Source organism: Strigops habroptila, chromosome 1 (genome assembly GCF_004027225.2).
Source record: "Strigops habroptila isolate Jane chromosome 1, bStrHab1.2.pri, whole genome shotgun sequence".
NCBI classification, from domain to species: domain Eukaryota; kingdom Metazoa; phylum Chordata; class Aves; order Psittaciformes; family Psittacidae; genus Strigops; species Strigops habroptila.
Window position 1 is genome coordinate 39722354 of NC_044277.2, and position 14995 is coordinate 39737348.

A 14995-nucleotide genomic window follows, 5' to 3' on the forward strand; every position below is an offset into this window, starting at 1 on the left:
GGCTGAGCTCATTGTCCTGTTTTTCCACCTGTCTAATGCATTGAATATCATGTTTCAGATACTGCCAAATATATAGTGCTTTTTCTCATAGTTTATTTTAGGAGGAGAGAAGATGTAGCTGTGAGTTCCTATTTTAGGAGGAGAGGAGATGTGATTGTGGGTTCCCTTGGTGATTAGAAGTGACTCACTACAATAGCTCCCATGTAGCAGCAGCAGTGAGAAGCAGCAGAAACCAGGAGCCCAACAGGCTGCTGCTGCTGGCAGTAGTAACCAGCAGATGAGAGAAGTAATGGTCAGAAAACACATGTCAACTCTGATGGCCTGTGTAAGACTTGGGGGAAAAATACAGTGCACAGCAAATTACACAGATTTCAGTGGGTGCAGGAACAATGGGTGTTTTTAGAAAGCAAGGGATGTCTTCTGATGGCCAAGCTACCCACCTGCTGTGATGCTTTTCATGACCTTTACAGAGCTTGCAGTGGTGTCCCATGACACACTTGTGCCATAGCACAATGACTGTTCTGGGTGGCCTTTGATCTGCTCTGTTAGTCTGGTCTGCTGTCTGTTATTCTATGTCAGGAAGTCTAGGCTCCCACCTTGCTTCTACAATTTCAGTTCAAAACTAGTTAAGGCTGATTGAAAAATAGGCTTACATAATGAAAAATTCTGAAGATTAAGATATTGTCTTGTATCAGGGTGTCTTGCGTCCTACCGCGGCACCCTGTTGGGGTACTAACTGATGTGGATCTCTGCCTTGATGTCTTTCAGATCCTTGTCCTGAAAGCATTTCCTTATGATTTTTTTGACATGTTATCATAGCACCTTTTTTTCCTAGTAAGATTATATTTTCTAGTAAGAATATTTGTAGCAAATTTTAACCTACCGCTATATAGCCGTAGAATGGTTAGGGTTGGAAAGGACCTTAAGATCACCTACTTCCACCCCCTCTGCCATTGAATTGGTTAAGATAAAACATTTCAGTATTTATCCTCCTTTTCATAAGTTTTTGTCTTAAAGCGCTTTTTATAACTGGTGGAGCATGGTGAATTGTGTAACCTCTTTTTATATAGGCTGCATGCAACCTTTCATCCCTCTTTTGTTTAGTCGATATCTTCTGCTTCTGAGAATGTTTTTGACCTCTGACTGGCAAACAGCCCAAGACTCAGTTGCACCCTTGAAAAATGACTGCTGTGCTTTTACCCAATGAACCCTTATACCCAATGCACATGCCACCGCAGAGCAATGGCTTTGCTCAGGAATATGCATCAGAAAAAAACCCAGGGAGTAGCAAAGAGAAACAGCTGAGAGGCCAGATCTGAGCCTGCAGCATTTCTCTTGACAATGCACATCATAGCAATATAAAAGGAAAACACATTAAATTCACATTTAAATTAAAATCACACCAGGTGGCTTTGAATTTTATGAAAGTCCCGTGTGGGAGTGAAGCAGCATTGAAGCACTCGGAGGCAAGACCACAGAGGTACAGTAAACAAGACACCAGCCCTACCTCTCATGCAAAACACTGAGCAGGTTTAGATGGGTCAGAGTATGATGGGATAACTGGGGCTTTCCAGTGTCCTCAGGGTTACTGAAGTGAAATGGCCTTCTGCCCAGATCTAAAAGAAGGCCCTGAGCTGGAAAGGCAACTTTTGCTGTGCAGTTCTGCTAATGGGGTCCGTTGGACCCTCAGGTTCTTAGTCACAATCAGTTTAATTGTTCCTAGACCTCTCATTAGTGTTCTGCAGCACAACAGGGACAGGTAGGACTTGGATTTCCTTCTGCAGTCTGGTTTTTGGGTGGGGTTTGTTTGGCCTGCCTCACATATCCTCTCAAGGAGCATACCCAGGAATATTGCACATATCGCAGCCACACAGCATCTTCAGCATCCTCCTTTTGAGATATCACTAACCCCTGCTATAAATACCTAAAGTAGCTTTGGCTGCCTAGGGTTGTGCCAGGAGGCTCTATCTCTGCCAGTGGAGCCATCTGCAACTTTAATTCTACAGTATTTGTGCAAAAAATAGTTTTCCTATTGCTGTGCCAGGCAGGGTCCCCTGGGGTTCTTTACCTTCTCTGCAGAGTGGTTGTGCATGGCAAATGTGTTGTGATTAATGAACCCATATGGAAATATTTCCTCTCCCATTGCACTTTATTGTGAAACACTGGCAGTGAGTTATCGGGGACTGGGGAATCATTGCTCTTTGCCTACTCAGCTCTCTGCAATTTAGACACAAGAGGCAGAGGAGGAAGATACTTTCTCCTTTTACACACTGGGGACCAAATTTCAGGCTAGGGTGGTATTTCTTTCTGTCCTATCAATTTTGGCCAAATTAATTCCAGGCTGAAATGAGCATTTACACACATAATTAATGTCACTGATTTATAGGCACAATCAGGTCATTAGACAGCTAAACATTCTCATTTACATCCACAATTAATTGCACCAGCAATTGACGTTAGGTGTGCAAATTAGCAGTTATTAAAATAAAAAGATGGTCTCATAAAGAGCTTCATATATCAAAGACACCTTTTTCCCCCAGTGAAATAGAAAGAATTAAAAAAAAAAAGGGGGGGGGGGGGGGTGGGAGAAAGTGCTTTTCTTGTTGTGGTTTCCAAATATAGCTTAACACTGCAGTAATGACACATTCCCTTTTTTATGTATATGCATTATGTAATTGCATCTTAGACGCCTTCACTGGAGTCCTATTGTTAGCAAATGCTATACAGACACAGTGAGAGGTAGTTCCTGCCCTGAAGAGATTTTATATTTTGGTCTCCTGGTATCATATGAGTGGAAACTCACATTTTTCTGTGACTCTCTGTTGTGACTCTTATACACAGATATTCCAGAAAAATATAGAAGAAATAATAACAGCTCTGCATTGGAAAATATCTTAGGTTCACTGTAAGGCAAACTGATGCCAATGAACCTGAAAGACCAGATGTGAATGTTATTATTTTGGTTGTGATTGCATCCAGAGGCCTCACCTACAGTCTTCTGGAGGTACTGTACAAATATACAGAAACCGAATATCCATTTCCCCAAAAAGCATTTAATTGGGATCAAAAGAAATGACAAGGAGTGAAGAAAGGAAAAAAAGGAGGAATGGGAATTATGGTAACAATATTGCCATCTAGTAATGCCACGACTTCATCTAATAAATCAGACTTCATCTAATAAAACAAGAGAGTCCATTAAAGTTTCTGATTTCACTAGAAAAGTAAAAAACAAATGAAAAACTCCACCCCAAAAAATCCATAATTTCATAGCTCTCATGTTTGTGGAGAAAAGCTTAGAAGTAACTGAGTTTCCTAAAGATTTTGCAGTTAAAAGACTGTGAAATGTACTATGAAAAAGCAATATTAAATCTTATTATGGTAAAATTGCTCCTTTTTTTTTTTTTTATAAGACAGACCATTGCTTGGGTTGTCAGTGCTGACATAAACAAGCTTACTATTCAGAATGAATACAATGGAGTAGGAAGCCATTCTATTGCTGATAATCAGATGGCAACATATATATCGTGATTTGAGGCTTAAGGTCTTTTTTACCCTCTGGAGGAAGTGGAGAATGCTTCAGCATGTAATTGTTTTAATTTATTTCAGTACCTTATATAGCACAGTATACAGGCAACTGAGAAAGCATAACCCTGAAGAATATAGATCTGAGATAAGATGACAAGTGACATTCTTTTTCCATTATGTAAATGAGAGAAGGCAGTAAAGTAAGAAACAAACAGAAAAGCAGGCTAGTCGTTGCACTGCCCACAAGTGTTGAAGATGCAAGACAAATAGAAGCAAAAAGTTACCTGTATTTGTAGTTCTGGAAAAACAGTATTTCTATTCTAGCGAAAGAGACACTAATTCTGATCAGACAGTGGCTCTCCAGGGTTTCCAAAGTGAAGAATTCTCATTTTGCTCCAGGTTTACATACCATCTTGAGGATGGTCAGCATAGATTGATACCTACATTTGAAATACTTCTGGTGACACTTCAATTACATGATTAAAGCACGCCCAATTGTGCATTTAATTGAGATGTGGTAGTGTAATTATATGATAATACCAAATATTTATAGGAGTGCTTTCCAAGTTTAAAATGCTTTACAAACATTAATTGATTAACTGGAACGAATTTAAACGATCTCACAGGGTTCATTCCCCAGGAACTGGCAGCTGACCAACCTAATACCTTCCTGCAGGAGCAAGGTATAGCTTTTGCTTAGCAGACTCAAATCTAGGTGAAGTTTCATAAGCTCATGATGGGGACAATCCTTTTCTTGTCTGCAGAAAAATCTCACTCTTTTCTCCCTTATCCTTAGAAATGTGATATCCTGTCCTGAATTTGTGGATAAAAACCTTCTCCGCAGCTCCTAACTACAACCTGACTATGGTTTATCCACTCTTTTATAAAAGGCCTTTGGTGAATATGCTGGTATCACTGAAACTGAAAAGGCTTTTGGCAGTGATTTAACAGAGCTTGGGGTTTTACCCAGTTTACTTCATAGTAGCTGGATGTCATTTATGCTCATTACTTCTCTCTATGAAATGCTTTGCAGACACTATTCGTTTTAGTACAGACAGCTGAGGCTAATTATGAGTGGAATAGAGAAACCAAATCCTGATTACTGGTGGACATGTTGTTCCCATGTGAGTGAGTCTGAACTGTTCTTGCTGCATATAGTTTGGCTCAGTCAACATCTTTCAGTCTTCTGAGCTCCTCTGGGCTTCAATCCCAAAGTCTGCCATTTGTCCTTACCTCTTTTCTTCCAGCCCCACAATTTATTCTAAATCTTTAGCTACAGATTGATATTTTGGAGATTAGGAAGAGTTACATTCAATTGCTCTACATTTGGACAGTGTGCCCAAGTATGTGCATATGCAAGCACAGTGCCACATCCAAGTCCAGTGTAATTATGGCTTAAGCACTTCTTGCTGAAGACTTTCACCTTAATGAAACCATTCATCTGATGGTAATATACACAGCTCTAGCAAAAAAGTCTTCAGTTTAGAAGTGTCAAAGACTACATTGCTACGATGTGCTTTGTCTAAAACATTCTTAGAATGATACATATGATTGAGAAACTATTTTCATTCTTTGGAAAAACGAAAATGTTCTGATTTCATGCCTCATGTAGTCCATAATTATTACAATTACCTAAGTCACATAGAATCACAGAATCATAGAATGGCTTGGGTTGGAAAGCACCTTAAAGATTATCTAGTTCCAACCCCTATGCCATGTGCAAGGACACCTCCTACTAGACCAGGCTGCTCAAAGCCCCGTCCAGCCTGGCCTTGAACACTGCCAGGAATGGGGCATCCACAACTTCTCTTGGCAACCTGTTCCAGTGTCTCGCCACTCTCACAGGAAAAGAACTTCCTCCTGTAATCTAAATCTCCCTTCCTTCAGTTTAAAGCCATTCCCCCTTGTCCCATCACTACATGCCCTTGTAAAAGTCAGTATAGGACATTTGCTTATGTCACATAATCTACTGAAACATTTGCAAGAAGAACAAATGTCATTAATAGCTAGTTGTAGCAGTCCTAGACATTTATTCTGATGTCTAATTTGCCCCTGTACCAAACAGTACATTAAACAATTTAGCAATACCATAAACAGTTGTTCTTTCTGTGTTTGAGGTGTGAAGAATAAAAATCACTACTGCAGAGCTAAAAACCAGTAGAATAAACAGCAATTCAGATAAGTGGTATTTTCTTCTGTTGCTTAGCTACTGGAGAAAACTTAAACTGTATTTGTATCTCAACAGTATTTGCCATGTTAAATAACAACAGATTGTTCTATTTTTCTGCCTATGTGCCTTCCTATTAGGTGTGCTGGAATACTCAAAAAACTCAAAGTTTCTTTAGCAGGAATACTTTCTTCCTCTTCAGTATGTGCTAACGTTTATTCTTTTTGTTCTGAAGAAATGGACAAATCCCTTCAGTTTTAATGCCTTTTCCTAGGAAGGAACAAGCAGCCAACTTTTAATTTTCCAATCAAATTATTTTTTGATGAGAGCATTAAGGTTTAATGTGCAAAAGGAAACTGAAGTACATTCTGTAGCACAGCAGTGACCAAAGCTTGTCCAACCAAGCACGGTTCTGGCAATTTACCAGCAGCCAAAAGTCTGGGCTTAATTTAGTTTAAATTATGAGCATAGCATCCTCATCTGTGTCACTGAGATGAGATCCATGTGAAGACAGATTTCACTGGGGAATACTTCATCATAAGAGACATTAAAAGACTTATTTCCAGAATATACCTCTATTACAATGATAAAAAACAAAACCCAACTTCTTGTACTTAGTTTTCCCTTGCAGCATTTGAGATATCAGAGAAATATCTCCTTTACTTCCTTTAAGACAAAGCAAGGCACTTTATGAGCATAAACAAAATAATTACATCTGTTTCATTATGACCTATAAAGCATTCCCCAGCATCTTCCATGACTGGGTGATCCTTCCCAATTGTCCATGAGTTGTATTACAGCTGCATTTTATGGTCATCTGAATTTTTACACCCTTCTGAATTTAGCTACTATCTGGATTCCCCTGATGTAACCAATCATTCCCACGACTTTCCTGCCTTTCCTAACATGGCCGAACCACAGACCTCCAGTATGTGAACTACTGCCGTAGGGAGAAGGTAGGACCAGATTGGACTAGGTACAGGTTTAACAAGGAGAAGGTAGGGTGATCTAAAGAAACCCCTGTTGCTCCCAGGTCTCCTACAGTCCCCTTCACCTGCAGGTTATGGCTGCTTGGCCCCACTGCTCAGGCTACAGTGGGATTCAACTCTGTGTGAGGCAAAGGGACCCTCCATGAAACAAATCTCTCTTGCCATGTGCTGCCACCTCAGACAGAAGTATTCCTGCAAGTTTGCCATTTAGTTCAATCATTTCCCTATTTCTGTTTTCAAAACTGGGGTATTCCCAGCATGTGTTTGCCTCCCAGGACTCCCAGTCAGCCCGGTGGCATCCTGAGCAGGCTGTGACTCCCCATGCCTCCAGGCTGCCCCTGCCATGTCTGTGGTACTCATCCTCATGTCAGCTTTCTCCTCTGTAGTGCCAGTGCCCAGGGGCAGACAGAACTCGGTGACTGAGGATCCATTGGGCAGGCAGCTGATGGTGTCACGGCAGTGACAGGAATGGCTTAGCCTTGTCATGGGGCGTGATACAGTCATTGGCTGCAGCTCCTCAGGATGCTACTCCGATACTCATCATGATTAAACATTAGAGCATTTTTTGTCCTACCAATTTTGGGCTAGAATTAAAAACAAGAATGAAGAATTGAAATGAAAAAAAAAAAAGTATATATTCATAGTGTGCTGCAGCTGTCTGTAGCTTTGTATCTCAGAGTATCTTCACCCGGCATTGCCAATGGTGCTGCATGACAGCTGTCTTTCCTGTTTCAATCAGGGAACAAGGCCATTTAGACATGTTCAGTGGCAGAACTAAAAAGTTATATTATGTTCTCATTTCCTGTATGGCACTGCACACCTGTGTGTTCTTTAACCACAGCCACTGCTTCATCAAAAGCTGATGAAATCGTTTTGGGCCTCAGAGACCTGTTGGTTTCCACCTGTGGGAAACACTGGAGTTTCTCAGGTATCATCAAGGCTGCAGCCCTGGAAATGATGCCTGTATGAGACCAGATCCCTGATGTCAAGCAGCTTCCCAAGAGAGCAGAGATCTGCTCTGTGTCCTCTGAGAAGCTGAGGGCTTTCCCGTTGTATTGGAAGGGTACATACAGGCTTCCTGAAGCAACACTCAACTGAAACTGTTAAGTAAACATGGCTTTATTGATAAATGCCAGGGCACTCCAAAAAGCTAAATTAAAATCCTGATTCACGGTCTGTTATGTGACTGCCTCTTTTTGATTTCCTTCCCACAGCCTTATACACTTTCGGGCATGCCAAAGTGGAAGACTGTCTCTGTCCTATGGAACAAGAGTTGAGATCCCCAAGTCAATAGTGGATTACACTGAATTTCTTTCTCTTCTTCTCCTCCCTTCCTCCCCCTGTCATATTTTCATTTGCTTCTAGGCCTGTCTGCATGTTAGTCCTCCCAGAGCACCCTGGGAACTGAATCCTCTGTATCTCAGACTGAAGATATCAAGAAGAATCAGGGAGCAAAAAAGTACAGAATCCCCCACGGAGCTCCAGGCATTCCCTGGAAAGCCAATTAGTCATGGCCAAGTCATGCAGCTGTCACAGGAATATAATTATTATCATAGGCATCCTCACTTCACCTGCCCTTGGGGCTGCAGCAGGAGCTGAATTGTTTCCCTGTTCCTTATTAGGAATAGCTATGACAGAATTATGACGATAGCCCTTGGAAATGATTTCCTTTGTGACACTGGCGAGAAAGATGCACCTATCTACCGACCACCTATTTGACTAAACTTGAAGAAAGCGCCACTTGTAAAGAAGTGGGCACAGCTGGAGAACAGTGCCTCTGGCTTCTTCTCAGCTTGGTTACCAGCTGTATTTCTCAGCTCTCTGGAGAAGCAGATGGGCAGCATCCCATCACCTCATAAGAATAAGACCAGGATAAGGCATCAGAAACCCTTTGCCTACCTTACCACATATTAGTTTCCACAGGAGCAAAGTGTACAACAGCACATTCTGAGAACAAGTGTCCCATGGCTGGAGACCTTGCAGTCTGGAGACAGGCTCTTCTCCTGGGTACCAGTGTTTATTATTCACACTGCACACAGGGAGACATTCGGGCCCCTTTGGGGGATCCGAGAATCTCCCAGCACCCGTGTGTCAGACCATTTCCAGAGGGACATGTGCTATTTATCAAGCTGAACAGTCCACACAGGAGAGTTCAACATGGAGATGGAGCCCCAGAGCAGCTATCAGCATAAATAACCTTGAGCATTCCTGTGCCAGTTCATGGCTGCCTTTGTTCGGGAACCCTTCAGTCATGAGCTCTCAAACTCATGGTAAAACTCACCATCTGGAAGAGGGAATACCTTCACACCATTATTCACATTGCTTTCTCTGATGTCTTTGATAAGTTAAGTAGATTAATCTACCTGCAGAATAAGCAGCTTGCCAGTGTCAACTTCCACAGAACAAGAACAGGCAGTTGTGATTTCCTTGGTCCAGGAAAGTAAAAAAATTGCATTTTAAAGCAGAGAAGAAGCCTGCAAAAGTCAAGAGAAGCAACAGTAGTACAAATAATCAAGAATGAGAATAGCTAGGATAGAGGCTATGTTTTATCCCCACAGACAAAATATAATGTGCTTCCTTCCATATGCACATCTTTCTTTTATGCCACCAGAGTGTGCCAGGATGAATCTGGGTTGTGTCACTCTGGGGGCCTAGCACGTAATCTCACACTGTGAAACAGCAGGAGCAAGCTGCCTCCACTAACCAGTAAAAATGAACTATTGCCAACCTTCTTCTTTCCTCCAAAAAACCTTCCAAATTGCTTGTAAGAGCTTTTATAGGACCTGCCTGCTCTTTCTGGCTCAGAGAAAACATACAACTGAGAATTCTGTTTGGAAATATCTATGCTGTAAATAACTTTCTATTCATCCTATTTATATAGCAGTCTATGCTTCAGCTTTTTCTTTTGAAGTATTCAGGAAAAGCTATTAGCTAATCCTCTGATATAAAACTCCTAATAAGTTGAATGCTCATTGTTTGGAAGGAGCAATCTACAAGCACTCGGGAAGCTATGTGGGATTAGTCACTCATTAAGATATGGACAGACAGTGCTCATGTGATCTTTATGTGATATTCAAATGGCTGTCAGTGTTATCTACCAGGAATTCAGGCTAACTTCCTGTTGGTGCTTAGAAGTGGTCCTGACTAATAGAGAATGTGCTTTAAATGTTGCCTACTTAAAGAATTTTATGTAAGATTCAATTCAAAACCAAATTTTCTAGCTAATGGTGTTAGTAGGTCTGAACAGCATCTCACAAAGAAATGGTCTTGTATACCAAGCTGAACACGGCACCATGCACTATATCTACATGCTTTGCACATGTAATATTCAGAAATCTTTGGAATAAAATTTCTGGCTTGGGTTTTGCCTAGGGGAAAAGCTCTAGGGCAAATGACAACATTTTAATTTCAGCCTTTCATCACTTGCCATAGGCTAAATCCAAGGGCTGTCAGTGAGAAAAAGACGCTGAGGGATCTGATCTAGCGAGAATTTTGCTAACTTACAGACCTCCCAGTTTTCCCCTTATCAATGTATTATAGAAAAAGATGAAGGAATATAAGAGGTGACATGATGGCAGCAACACACAAACCAAAGGAGAAAATAACATGAGCTGGCAAGACAGCAATTAGGTTTAGGACTTGAAAGCAAACTGTGGTCATTACAGATCTACATTTTTAGTCTAACTAGAATTCTCAATTCCAATATTAGTTCCATCTTAAAATACAGCTCAAAACCCAAGAAGCACTGAAGGATAGTAAAATGCCTACGAGAAAAATGCTTCGAGGAATAGCTTATATCAAAGGACATGAATTTATAACAAAACTTGAGACTGACTGTGAATTCAATGGTCATTTTGTTTGTAGAGTTACTCAGAAAAGAAGGCAGAGATAACAACAAAAATGAATAAAGATTCCCTGGACAAAGAGGAGAAAAGAGACCTGACCACATCAGTGTCTTTTATAATGTATTTCGAGAAGGACAACCCTAAGGGGCAGATGAACACAGTGGCCATTGAAAGACACAGCACAAAATAGTCAGGGGTGTCAGAGCCTCATATGGATATTGCATGTTACTTATTAGCTCAGAAAAGATTCATTCATGTCCACCTGCAGCAACTGCAATGAAAAGTCTATTTAAGGAAAAAAATTACTTTAGAAACTCTGTATGATCCCTATGAGTTAGTCTACATGGGCAGCTGCCTCCATTTAATTGAAAATATGAATTTTAAATAGTTGTTTTAAGCACTTAAACTCTTGACTTATAAGTGGCTTGCTTTGGTTTAGGATTGATTAAGAGTTGGTTTAAGGTAAACTGAAGCCAGTAGCACTGAATTAGTCTTCACTCAAAGGTTTGAAAAAAATTAGCTAAGGTTTGGCCTGTGAATACTTTTTAATATTATTTTTAGTTGGGTGTAAGATCAGTAAAGTTTTGCACACAAAACACAATCATATTTGCATATAGATACATATGTATAAGTTTGTCATTCTCCTGCAGCTTAGGCATCATATTCCAATAGAGAAGGATATAGCATCTGATAGAAGGCTTGTAAACCTTGGGAGAACAGACTGTTGAAATCACAGAATGGTTTGGGTTATTGCACCTTAAAGATCATCTAGTTCCAACCTCCTTGCCATGGGCAGGGACACCTTCCACTAGACCAGGTTGCTCAGAGCCCTGTCCAACCTGGCCTTGAACACTGACAGGGATGGGGCAGCCACAACTTCTCTGGGCAACCTGTTCCAGTGCCTCACTGCTCTCATAGCGGAGAAATGCTACAAATATAACTAAACAAATACAAAATCTATGTGCACGAAGTTCAAAACTGTTGTATGTATATGTATAAACAAAGAGCAACACTTTAAGTATCAAGTCTGGATTCACTGCAACCCTGAAAATCAGTATGTTCAAGAGCCTGATGTAGTACAGGAGTGCTTTCAAGAGGGTAGAACTGGAAAGGAGTTTGCCAGGAGCCATAGGGCCATCTCCTCCTCACCAGGGTAAGAGGGGAAGTGACAGAGCTGGAAGGCTCATTTGGGATTTGTGCAGGGAACACTTGCTCCCCATGCAACATCCAGCACTATCCCTTTGCATCTGGGCAGGAAATATTCCCCAGTGCTGGTTTTCTCAAACACACTGCAGGTTAAAAGAGCTCCAAAGGGTATCTCCAAACACTACTTTCACTGTGGTATGTCCATTGACACTGGCAAACTTTGGGTGATCTGCTTCACCCTTCCATTACAATCTTAATCACAGAATCACAGAATAGCTGAGGTTGGAAGGGGCCTCTGCTCTAACCCACCTGGACCAGCAGGGCCATCATTTAAAGCCAGTTGCTTAGGACCACGTCCAGACAAGTTTTGAGTGTCTCCAAGCATGGAGACTCCACAACCTCCCTGAGCAAACTGTGCCAGTGCTTGGTTACTGTTACAAAGAGTGTTTCCTGACGTTCACAGGGAACCTCCCCTGTTTCAGTTTGTTACCATCACCTCTAGTCCTGTCACTGAGCACCACTGAAGAGAGTCTGGCTCTGCTCTCTTTGCACCCTCCTTGCAGGTATGTAAGATCACCACTGAGCCATCTAGCAATTCTAGCATCTGTATAGCAAGCAGATAGCTCTTTAACTACCCATTCCTGCCACTGAAAATCCCTCAGACATATGGCAGGTGCCAGAGCTGGAATTCCTTGTTCAGACTGACACCCCATCTCCAAAATGCTACCTGCTACAAGTCTGATTCTTGGCCTAGACTTTACAGATTATGACTCCTTCAAGGAATATACATACATAGGAATATATGTACAATACATATATATGTATGTATATATGCATACCTATATACATACATATATATACATATATGTATATACACATGTATGTGTATATACATACATATATACATACAAGGAATATACATCTTCCTAGTTCATCGCACAGTGACTAAAAATGGTCTCAAAATCCAAAGTGCAACTGAAGTTACACATCATGCTAATAATACTACTGTTAATAGTAATAACTATAAAGCTATTTGGAATTATTTGCTTAAAATGAAAACCATTTACATTAATTCAGACAGCAAATTGCATGAAATCCCTTTAACCTTTGGAAACCATTAAGAAATTCAGTATTTTGGGCTAATTATAGTGGCAATTCATGGGACCTACATGACTTTTATGTTAGCTAGGTAAAATACTAGAGTCTCCATGACATTCCCTTCCTCTGTGGATACCAATCACCCAAGTGCAGAACTGGGTTTCCTGTGTGTGCAGCAGCTCTGACTTTGAGTATGTGAGTTGAAGGTGGACAGGGAGGTAAGTGTTCCTGATAAAGAAGGTAATAAAAACTATGAATTGCTGAAGAGCACAATTAAGAACTTGCTCTATCTGCTGCTATATCTGAGACCAGAAGCTAAAAAGGCTTGGGGAAGCAAAAAAAAGGTAATTTTTACGGTTTGGTTTTTCTTTTTTTTTTTTTTTTTCCTATGGAAAGTATTATAATGAGAAGCTTTCCCTTTTTAGATCTACCAGGTTCCTTTCTAACAGCTATCTGCCTGCTGCTGGTTCCCAGGCTGCGCATATGCCCTTGGTTTCCAGAGGAAATTAAAAAACAGGGAATATAACTCAGAAGACTGCTTCTATACACAGAAATGCGCACATACAGCAGGGGTAAAGAAAACAAAAAGGTATACACTGAACAGGTCCTCCTGGGCGAAGCAAAGAAAATGAGGGACTCGTGATAGGTTAAGTGGGTAGAAGACTGTGCAGATGGCTTCCCCACGCACGCAGCCATGTGTCCTATGTGTCCCTTGTCACTTGCACCATATTCCTGGAATTTTCAGCCTTCCATGCTCTGCTGGGAAATAAATTGTTCAGGTCTAGTAGGAATTACTACAGCTAGCTCTACCAAAGACCCATGTATTAGTGTTCAAAGATGCATATCATTTCTTACAGCTAGAGGCAGCCATTTAGATTTGGCAGATGTTATTTTATTTGTTCAGGCTGAAAGGTCACTATAATTCTGCCAGCTTTACTTTCTGTATTTAAAATGTCACCCCAAACAGGTAGCTAAGGTTACGCATTTGCTTTCTACATGTCTTTTACCATTTTCCATGGCGGAGAAGGTCTTTTATGTCTTAGGAATCCTAATTAAGTTTGAGAACTGATCTTAAGAAAAAACACTCGAAGGAAGTGAAGCACCTTTTAAAGATGACTGTCTCAGTTCCAAAGGTGTTCAATTTCATTGTTTTTCTAAGAGCTTTGACATGTTTGCTTCTGGCAGCATTTCTTCGCTCTCTCAAAGCATCTCTTCATGCAAGAAGACAATTATAATGACCTGAAAGGCTTCCTGCTACTGTCCTCCATTTCTGTGCTTACATTTACTTGTGTCTGCAATTTGCACCTACAGAGATGCACTACAAATTTGACCCTGTGGTTTGAATGCCATTTTAAAAAACCAACTAAAGCCATGGCTGTATGGAAGCTTACATTAATATATCTGCTGATGCCCACCCTCCACAAATCCTGGCTATGCAAACCCACTCCCCACCTTGTGCCAGCTCCTGAACATGGCTGAATCTGTGCTGAGCTGTTTCAACATGTCACACAGGTCAAGAACTACCCCTGTTTTTCTCATTTAGTTTTGGTTAATTTTCAGCATGTTTAGCATGCTGAAATGGCTCCCTGAGGATCACAGAGCACCAGAACCACAGGCAGAAGTGAGAGAACATCAAGCCATAGGCTGACAAAGGCAGGACATCATCCAGCACTTTGAGAGAGTCCCACTGCCATGGCAGGGCAGCTTCACTTCTTGGAAAGACCTTGGTGGCTTCAATGATGCAATTTTGCCTTGCCATATTTCCCCAGGGAATACTTTGATTCTTTTTCTAATTAGAAACCCCGTACCTTTCACTTACATTTGAAATGCAGGTATCTGAATGCATTTCAACTGGCATGCTGGTCAAACATGGCTAACTGTACTCCAGAGAATCCTGTCTGCTTATTAACTAACCTATACCAGGAATGTAACAGTAATAAAGATTTCTCTGTGCATTGTTTAATTCAATACACTGCAATTGTTCATTTATTTATTTATTTTTACTGAAGAGTTAAAACTCTTGTTTTGTGTTATAAATTACTTTAAAGGAAGAGAAAAACATTCTGGTATTAAGCTATATTTCTGAATGATTTTCTTTGTACATTCTGTTTTTCCATCTCGTCCATGTCAAAAGGAATGTGAAAGCAAAAAGACCGAAAGAATCTCTACAGAAGAATACTTAATTTCTTTGTAAAATACATTAATGATGAATGCTGTCTCTAAGG

General features: G+C 40.7%; 1 protein-coding gene across 1 annotated transcript in view; it reads right to left on the bottom strand.

The window, feature by feature from the left end:
* XKR4 (XK related 4) overlaps nucleotides 1-14995 on the bottom strand; it is a 235863-nt gene that overhangs the window by 96479 nt on the left and 124389 nt on the right.